The 9,853-nt window shown below is 29.0% G+C and overlaps 1 long non-coding RNA gene across 1 annotated transcript; it reads left to right on the top strand.

Moving 5' to 3' along the window:
- Window positions 1-6,723: 6,723 nt before the first annotated feature.
- Window positions 6,724-7,226, top strand: LOC127085905 (uncharacterized). Its single transcript, XR_007789304.1, has 2 exons — window positions 6,724-6,822; window positions 6,920-7,226. It is a non-coding gene; the product is annotated as an uncharacterized LOC127085905 (long non-coding RNA).
- The last annotated feature ends 2,627 nt before the right edge of the window (window positions 7,227-9,853 follow it).

The following is a 9,853-nucleotide window of genomic DNA, read 5'->3' as shown; positions in this document are numbered from 1 at the left end:
CCCTATAAGTTAGCGAGGTGTAGAATTTGGTCTTTTTTTGTCTGGGTCCCTATATCTCACTTTTTATTGGCGTTAGTCCCTAGAGTTAAAATTATGTTAAAAAAAGCTGACTGGACTAACGGTGCACACATGGAACCGCTGAGTAGATTAACATCACTGATGTGGCAGACCTTTTGTTTCTTTTTATATTTTTTTTATATTTTTTTTATATCCAATATTTCCACGTAAACTTTTGTTATTATTGTTTTTTGTTTTGATGTTAAATTCTAAAATGCAGTGTTTTAAAAATGGTACCAAGAGGAATCAAACTTATCACTAATGCATTTACATGGAAGCATGTTACCCTAGGCCAAACTACACATTTGTTAAACTAGTTGCAACAAATATATATATATATATATATATATATATATATATATATATATATATATATATATATATATATATATATATTACATAACTGGTATACAAATTGTTTATTAATTATTTTAATTAATTAATATATTAATAGTTTGTTTCAATTATTTAGTTTATTAAATAATTAATTTATTAAATATTTCAATTATTTAATATTTCAATATTATAAATTTAAAATTACTTTAAAAATTAATATTTCATCTTTCATATTTCAACTATTAAACTATTTTAACTATTAAACTATTTCAACTAATTAGTTTAAATATAAACTATTAATATTTAATATTTTAAATTTTATATTAAGATTTTAAATACTAATTAAACTAACTAAACTATTAAATATAAATCATTGTTGGAGTACTTACAATAGTTTAAATATAAATCATTGTTAGAGTTGATTTCATATTAATATTTCATTGTTGCAGTTGATTTCATATTAATATTTTATATTAATATTAATATGTAATTTTTTAATTAGTTTAATTATTATTTAAAATATTATTATAAAATTTAAAATATTAAATATTAATAGTTTATATTTAAACTAATTAGTTGAAATAGTTTAATAGTTGAAATATGAAATTTTAAATTTCAAACTAATTTAAATTTTTAATAAACTAAATAATTGAAACAAACTATTGAAATATTAAATATTTAAGCTAATTAATAAGCTATTTGTATAATAGTTATGTAATATATATATATATATATATATATATATATATATATATATATATATATATATATATATATATATATATATATATATATTTGTTGCAACTAGTTAAACAAATGTGTAGTTTGGTCTAGTGGTAAATGTCGGATCCCGAAAAACACACACACAAAACAGAGTCGCTGCCAATGTTATTTATCCCATAAGAGGGAAAGAAAACATTGAATAAACCTAAAGAAGGATGAATATGATGATCTCGCAACCAAAAGACGGGTAAGAGAGTCGATTACGCAAAGGGAAGGTATTAACACCCCTCACGTCTGTAGTATTCTACAGGATTCACTCTTGTTGTTCTAATCAAAAAGGTGTGTTTATTCTAAGACTCACTACTAAAAAGGAAATACATGGAAACATTGAATTGTAAACAAAAGAAAGTTTTTTATTATTGCGCTCGCTTAGGTTTTGCAACCCATTGCCTAGTATCAAAAGAATCATAGCACCTTAGTTCTTCTGAATTTTTTTGGTTTGTTGGTGCTTTTTTGGATAATCACCCTTATTGAAAATTTCATAAGAAAATCCAAGCGGAAAAATAAGCTTGATTGGTTGAGAGTTTTGTTGAGAGAATACATCAAATGATCCTCCCAAAGCAGGAGGCATCTGAGTACTTCTCCCTTATTGTTGAAAAAGTTTAAATTGTATTCAGAATGTTTTTGAATCTTGATTAAGAAATGGTTTTTGTTTTAGAATGAATGCAAAATAAAAATGGAAATCTAAAGGGATTCTAAAGATAAACCTAATGTTGGCATGCAATAGTGGTCCTAAAGTTAGGATAAAAAGGAAAATATTTAAATAGATTATCATGCAAAGATTTACCTAGGGTTAAGGATCAAGGGGACTAACTAATGTTTTCATGCTTGGTTAACATACCTAAGGTCTACTTTTGTTCAATCTTAATCAAGAATGAACCAAAGGAATCCTATGGGGAACATGTTATCCACACAAGGAAAAGGGATAAAAGGAGGATAGCCCATATTAGGTCATGGGACAATAAACACCACAATATCATATCAAGTCATGATAGAAAGGAAAAATAGTAGCAATCTATATCATGTCATGGGAGAACGAATCGAATGTAAACAATTTCAACCCATATCAAGCCATGGAATAAATAAATGAAGCAATAACAATTCATATAAAGTCACGGAAAGAATATACAAATAATAGAAATCCATATCAAGTCATGAGAGAAGGTAAAAGCAAATAGCAATCCATATCAAGTCACGGGAGAAGGTAAAAGCAAATAGCAATCCATATCAATTCATGGGAGAATGTAAAAGCAAATAGCAATCCATATCAATTCATGGGACAGAAAGATAGAACACAGACAATTCATATCAAGTCATGAAAGAGATAAAGTGGTACAATTCATACCAAAAGTAGTTCATATTAAGTCATGGAAAAACAGACAGAGGATGAACAAATCATATCAAGTCATGAAAGGGTGGATGAAATAATAATAATCCATACCAAGTCATGGAAGAGATAAAGTAGAAGACAAGTTATCAAGTCAAGATAGGGTCTAAGAGTAATGAAAGAAAATATAAGGTTAAGGTTTGCAGTACATCTTTAAACATACTCTTAAAAATAATGTAATTTTTCTTATATATAATCGAGTTGATTCATGAATCAAACAAGTCAAACTATGTGTTCAAGTTCAGCTCATTTAGTTAACGAACTTAATTTTTATTCATATTCAGATCATTTGCTTCATGAATGTAGTTCAACGGTTTAATTGTTAAATCGAGTTCTGAACTATATTCGAGTTTGTTCGGTTCATTGTCAATCCTAATTGTGTTTGTAATTGCGTCTATTTCTTTAAAGTGTTCTTATAGTATTAAGATGAATTAACAAAATAATTATACCTAATTATTTGATGTATAACCCTCTCTTTTAATAAAAAACCATAACCCCTTAGAAGAATTTGAAATCAAAACATATTTTATCACGTGTTAATTCCTATATCACAAGATTATAATTCTCTACTCCTAAAATAATTACTAACTTTAAAAAGATAAACTAAGTCATGTTTCAAAAGTTAGGGTAAGTAATCATTGAAAACCTAGATCAATTTGTACATTCGTAAACATGAAAAAAGTATTAAGAACAAATATAACTGAATAATACTAGAATTGCAAATTAATAAAACAATACTCAGGCAATTGCATGGTTCAAATTGATCAAAATAAAGTCATCTCAAAAGGCCTAATTTAAGAAAACTTAGTTACTCATAATAAAATTATTTATAACAATAAGCTTAGAAGAAAAATACATGAAATTGGAGATAGAAATCAGTCTTCAACGGAAAAAAAAACTTTCAATCCTTACTCCTAAATTCTTTCGGCTCTCAAATTATTATAAAAACCTTCGAATACTAAATATTATGCATATTTTTCCTTTTATAAAACGCATAAAAATTGTCCAAATCGTGCCACATTTTTTTCTTAGCTATCTCTTTTTTAGCTTTCTTTTACCGTTGGTATCACCTCTATCAGAGTTACAAAGCTCTAGATATGATAAAATTACTTAACATATGTGATAATGTAAAACGTGTTGAAAATTCACATCTTTCTTCTTTGTCTCAAATAATACCAAAATTAATCTTCAAACAATGTAATACCCCTCTTAATATTATTTAAAAAAAAAACTGACAAAACTACATGAGTATTGACTTTCATTGGTGGACTCTGTATTTTCTCCCCTTCTTAATGGATGTCCTAATGTTAGATAAGGGAAACTGTCCTTTCAGGCGGTGAAACCCTTGGAGTCTCATGCCTCTTCTCCTTCCCCTCTTTTTCATCCATTTTGACAGTTTTTGAAATAAAGTCATTTTTTTCTTCACTTGTTACCCTCTTATTTATCTATTATGTTTTATAAATAGAGGTAACAAGGTTCATTGACATTTTCATGCAAAATGAGTGTTTGGGTAGGCGTTTCATTTTGATGGGCGTATTATAAATCTAGAGATGGAACCCTAGTGTGGTTTGATGAACTATAAATATCATGGGACCCCTCTATTCACTGGAACAAATAAAATGAACAGACCTTTTTTGAATCTTTTATTTGTCGATTTTTGATAATTGTGTTTATTTCCTTAAAGTGTTGTCTTAGTGTTACGATAAATTAACAAACTAGATAATCCCGATTCCATGGTGTGTAACACTCTCTTTTAATAACAACCCCTTAATCCCTTAGGTGAATTCAAAATTAAAACAAGGTTTTATCCTGCATTAGTTCCCATTTCACAAAATTGTAATTCTCTATTCCTAAAGTATTACTAATTTTGATTAGTAAAATTAAGTTAGGTTTCAAAATTTGGGATCAGTAATCATTTAAAACCTAGATCAACTGTAACACTCCATATAATACACATCTAGAAAATACATTAAATGTAATATTAATTGGTACAAATACAATACAAGTGCCTAATGGCATCATTAGATACATGTCCATCACGTAAAATATAATGTATGGCATATGACATACAACAATTCATAAACAAAAAATAAGATATATGTACAATATTCTCATTGCACAAATATCCACAGTGGAAGATCACGTAATGAAAGTCTTCGAAACATCATCAGACAATATCTTCCTTCCCCTAACATGAAAATAAACACCTGAAAAACAATAATAATAGTGGTGTGATATGATAATTTCAGTGAGTTCCCATATCTTACGGGTTCACTCGGCTCTAAGGAATTTCTCAATGATTCTTAACTCAAGTCTTTATCTCTCATTACTTGTATATCACTTATAGAAAAAAATCAAGACTTAAGCATCTAAAGGATATTCACATTGTATGGAAACATGTAACTCAAGTTTACTTAACTCAATAAATCATTATTCGGAACTGCAACAAAGCATCTTTCCTCGACCAATCCTACATCTAGAACTATGGACAATGGTCACAGATCTTTGTATGATTCGACTTTCTTGTGGATTCGGGTTTTCCATGGGACTCGAACCTACATCAAGATCCGTAACTCGTATGACAATAAGACCCACTTAGAGTACCTTTTTCCGTATAGGACTCGAACCCACTTAGGTGCCCACGTCTTTATGGGATTCGAACCCACTTATGAGAACTCTCCTCTATGGGACTCAAACCCATTTATGAGTCTCGAATAATTGGTGCCACATCATGAATTCTACTTTACATAAGCATATGAATTGGGTTATGCACGATCAAGGGTTATTTTTTTAATACTTGACTAGGTCACAACATCAACGTGACTGCACTCATCAATCACTAGGTGATCACATTCATCAAAATTCTCATACTATCACAACATGTTTCATACAAAGCCTATTAGTTCTCAATTCAAGCAACTACTCGTGCAAGATGCACACCGAGGTACCTTCGTGTCCAAGCATTTCCACCTAAGTCATTTCATAACGTAAGTTATCTTTCTAATTTATTCAGTTAATTACGACCTAGGCTTATCTCACTTCTCATCATAGGTTTTAAGAAATTATCATACAGTCAACGCAATCAATTAAATCATAGCATGGTATATGTCTAAAATTAACATTATTCTAAATAATACATTTTCCAAGTCTCTCTCTCTCTCATCATAGGTTTTAAGAAATTATCATACAGTCAACGCAATCAATTAAGTCATAGCATGGTATATGTCTAAAATTAAAATTATTCTAAATAATACATTTTCCTAAAAATTCCCATATGCTTATAAATAAACAATAAATCTCGAATTCAAATTTTCTAAAATTTAAAGAGTCGAAATCTTAATGTAATACTTATCAAAATCGGATCACAATATTTTGAGATTCACTATTAAGTACTATATTAAGCTAATTGATCTTTCAAATAATAATAATATAATAATCAAATTAAATGTTTATAACAAATCTTCACATGGCTTATTTGTCAAAATAATTTTAAGTGCAAAATGTTTATGAATCAATTTCAAATTTCAAATAGAAATCAAATTTGAAAATTTTGCCAAATAAGAAAAAAATATATCCAAAACAAATCACTCAACCAAATTTAAATCTTTATTTTCTATAACAATGAATAGATATGTATACCAATATGACAACCTTATAAATAAATGACACTGACATATTTAATTTGAAAATCATCAAAATTAAATTTCTAATTTTAATTAAAATTTTATCTAAATATAAATATGATTGTATATCTCTAAATCAATAAAGAGAAGCGATTATATCTAATTTATCTATTTTAGTCTTACTTATTAGTAGAAATAAATAATAAGGTGAAACTATTCGGATTTGGGTATTTGCAATAATATAAGAAAAAATATAGAAAATCAGTTTTAATGTTATTAGTTAAAATAATATTACTAACATTTGATTTGATGAAAAAAAATTGTATCAACATTTGCTTAAATTAATATATTTTCTTTGGTTAAATATAATGTAAATTATTTACAAGAAATAAAGGAAATGTTATTATATTTAGAAGATATTCCTTACACTTTTCTTTTATAAATTTTTATAAAACTTTAGTCAATACAAATATTAATATTATTCTAAATACTACATTTTCCAAGTCTATATATATGTAATGGAAATGAGATAAGTCTAAAATATAAGATATACAAATTCAACAGAAAAAATGGCATTTAACAACTATCAATCTTATCTTCTCTTTGTTTCATGCATTGCTTTGGTCTTGTTTTCAGGTGAGGAGAAAGTTTTTGTTTTAATATTTTAGAGTTGTATATTTCATAAACAATTTAGTAACTTAAATTGAAAATATGTTATGTTATATTATTTCAGGATTGGTTACTAGTTTGGAGACTCCAGCAATAATTTTAGATGAATCATGCGCCCCGGGGTGGCCAGATGCACAGTGTTGTTCTGGACTTTGTTCTCCTACCTGCGATCAAGACTGTAAGGGCAAGGGATTTTCATTTGGTGGATTTTGTGATACTCTAGGTGTTGATTACCTATGTTGTTGTTTTAAGAATTGACTTATGTTCCTCAAAAATATACTCTAGGTGTTGATTACCTATGTTGTTGTTTTAAGCAATGACTTACTTATGTACCTAGAAAATATGAATATAAAGCCAAATATTTCTGTATCCGCCACTGTCCACGATCCAACCGCAATTTAAAATCATTGTTATCATTTCAAGTGTTTATGAACTATGATTTTATTTACGAAATTGTTGAATATTCATTACTTTATTTTTGAAACTGTTGAATATTCATGACTTTATTTATGAAAATTTTGAAATATTCTAAAAGTTTGGTTAGAATTTTATAGATCAAATTACTTATATTAAATGGTATCTTGAAAAAATTATATTTATTAATCACAACTAATCCGGAGTGAATTTCATCCACATTGTTTCACTATTTTTTTTTTCCTCGTTTTAGATCGAAGAAACAACGATTTAAATTTAAGGTGGAAAATTTGATTTTTACTGCTATGATTCGAGTCAAGAAGAATTCACGATTCGAGTCACAAGGTGTTGTGATTTAAATCATGTTCAATTCATGATTCGAGTCAAATTAAACAGAGGTCAATTCTAGATTTCATGGAGAGGTATGATTGTAGTGAAGCTTTAAACATGATTCAAGTCACGTTAGGTTGTGATTCAAGTCAAGTTAATTTTATGATTCAAGTCAAATCGTCAAGAGACAAATTACAATTTTCTCAAAAGTCTTGATTTGAGTCACAGATTGCACATGATTCTAATCAAATTATTTGGCACGTTGATTTAAGTATTCTGATTTGTGATTCAAGCAACATCAGATAAAATGACAAACACCAACTTGCAATGCTAAAAAAAGAATACTATAATGGATCAAAATTCTAATTTTATTGATTAGTGAGTGGTCTTAATTGTATAATTCTAAAAGCCGGAGCGAAAACCATACAAATAAAATTGCAAATGAATTACAAACACACAAATATTTGAACAAAAAGCAAATTACAAATAAGCGAATAAACACAATCATATACACTCTAATTGACGAAAACATCAAAACAAAGAATATGATACCATTCAATCTGTTTCTCAAATGTACATAAAATTAGCGGATGAAAAGTTTTGAAATCGAGCTTGCAGACGTCATTCTTGTTAATCTCCAGTTTGCGTAGTTTAACTTGGCGTGCTCGTTTTTATTTTTCGACTACTTTTTCTGTTGCATTTTGATCAGTCGAACCTTTTCAGTCGAGTATTTTTCACTTCAAAATTTGATCAAAGTTGTAAGTTTCCGAGAAATTTATTTCATGCTGACCATTTTAGTGCATTCATTTTAATTTTTCGAGCACTTTTGCGCTTGATTTTTATCTTATTTAGTCATTTTATTTTTATTCTTTTTTCAAACTGTTCAAAATAATTAAATAGAATTTCTATATCTTTATTTTGATTTTATCATATAAATTTTAAAGGATGTGAATTCTATTTTATTTTATTTATTTAATTTATTTTAAATCTTTTAAAGCTTTTAGAAGGGGCAACATTGACATTCTAAATTAATTTGTGTTTCTTTATTTCAATCATGACCATTAGAGTTATTTAATCAAGGGTTAGCAAACATTATTCATGTGCATTTTTATCGTTCAATCAAATATATTTAAAATGAATTAATAAAAAGAAAGAAAAAAGATGATATTGGTTTTGGATTGTATCCCCAACGTCTCTCATAGCAGCAGTAAGGAAAATAGAAAAATGACTTATCCCTCCAATAAGCAAATGCCACGCGACATCTCTATCTCTTCCATTCAAAATTCAGCCATAAATATGAAAAGGAGGAATAAAGGTTGGACCACTCATAAATCACCCACACCAACTAACAAAGAGAGAATAAAGACAAAAATAATTTTATCTTGGATACTCTCTCTCAACGGAAAGTTTTCCTCCCTCCATTCAACGCATGCCACGCGAGCCACTACTTAAAAAATTCCCAACGGATAATTCTCTCCACTGACTGAAATAGAGAACACTTTCTCTAAATCATAAGAAAATAAAAAAGGTCATATTTTTCTCTGACGCGTGAATTCTTCCCTAACACGCTCCTCAACCTTCCTCTAGCCAAATCTCATCACTATCTTTAAATCTCACTTACACCACCACAACCTTACCGATTTTCACCATCATCATCGGAAAACATCCAAACAATAACAATCGGCACTAATCATCTATCGCAATCTCTCCGCCGCCGGTTTCACTCTCATACAAACCTCAACACTCTCTCCGAAACAACTGTGACACCACGAGATCTTCCCTCTCCTCCCTGAAAATCGCAATCGCGACCACCTGAAGCACAACACCACTCCCTTCGTCTCCGACACTACTCGCAACCCCTAATAACTCGAAACAATAAACACCTTAAAGACCACCATATGCTACTCTCACTGATCCCTAAAATCACTATAAATCCTCCGTTGAGAGCCTTCGATAATGTTTAGAGCTTTCATTCCAAACCCAGAGTCACTCAACGAACCACACAAAGTGAATAAACTACGAGCTGCTTCGATGAATTATTGGACTAGAATGGAATTTAGTGTGTTCCTCTATTTTGATTCTTAATATGTTTGTTGTGTAATTTTGCTTCTTCGTAACATATTGGAGGCGATTTGGTAAATTGGGCGTTAGAACTTTCAGACTATGCGTACGTGGACAGAACCATTTATGCCAGATTGGTTAGATCATATGTTTAAGATCGAGAAACAGTATGCGGTGCTTGATTCTAAGAGGA

Source organism: Lathyrus oleraceus, chromosome 5 (assembly GCF_024323335.1).
Source record: "Lathyrus oleraceus cultivar Zhongwan6 chromosome 5, CAAS_Psat_ZW6_1.0, whole genome shotgun sequence".
Classification (NCBI taxonomy): domain Eukaryota; kingdom Viridiplantae; phylum Streptophyta; class Magnoliopsida; order Fabales; family Fabaceae; genus Lathyrus; species Lathyrus oleraceus.
This window is presented reverse-complemented; position numbering and strand designations above follow the sequence as displayed.